Genomic DNA, 701 nt, shown 5'->3' with positions numbered 1-701 from the left:
GTAAGTATTATTATTGTATTTGAAATATTAATAAGGCGAACATTGTATTATATTCGTAATAAAATTATTGCACTTGCAATACAGGCTAGGAATGTGTTTTATAAGTAAGAAATAGAGGTAGAAGTAAATGGTCTTCAGTGTACATGCACAATTATTCTTCATCTCTATAATGAAAATTTATTCTTTATTATTTACCATAGTAAAACCATTTTTATAATTTTAAGTGCATGATTTTTTACATGTATAAATATATTAAAGATAGCTTATAACATTTTACTTAATTGTCTTTGGAAAAAACAAAAGACTACAGTCAAATACAGAGGAGGCAGCAGAAGCAGTAGAGATGTAAACACCATGTAATCAATCCATTGCTCTCTTCTTTTACTTTTTATATTAATGTAGATTCTGCCGTGTGCATATGCATGCGCACATGTGCATGCATGCACATATGCATGCTCAAGCCCTCTGGGTGCTAGTGATCATGTGACCTTGAAGTAGGAAAATACAGTAGATGGAGAGCATGAAATGTCAGACTTTAGAAGGGAAAATTTTGAGGGGTTGAGAGACTTCCTGAATGTAGTGTATTGGGACAGCGAATTGGAATGTAAATTAGTGGATGCAGTGATGGAGCACATTGCTGAAAAATGCAGGGAAGCTGTGGAGCCCTTCATACCAAGAAGATGCTGAAACAGCAAAGAAAA

Source organism: Cherax quadricarinatus, chromosome 52 (genome assembly GCF_038502225.1).
Source record: "Cherax quadricarinatus isolate ZL_2023a chromosome 52, ASM3850222v1, whole genome shotgun sequence".
Classification (NCBI taxonomy): domain Eukaryota; kingdom Metazoa; phylum Arthropoda; class Malacostraca; order Decapoda; family Parastacidae; genus Cherax; species Cherax quadricarinatus.
This window is presented reverse-complemented; position numbering follows the sequence as displayed.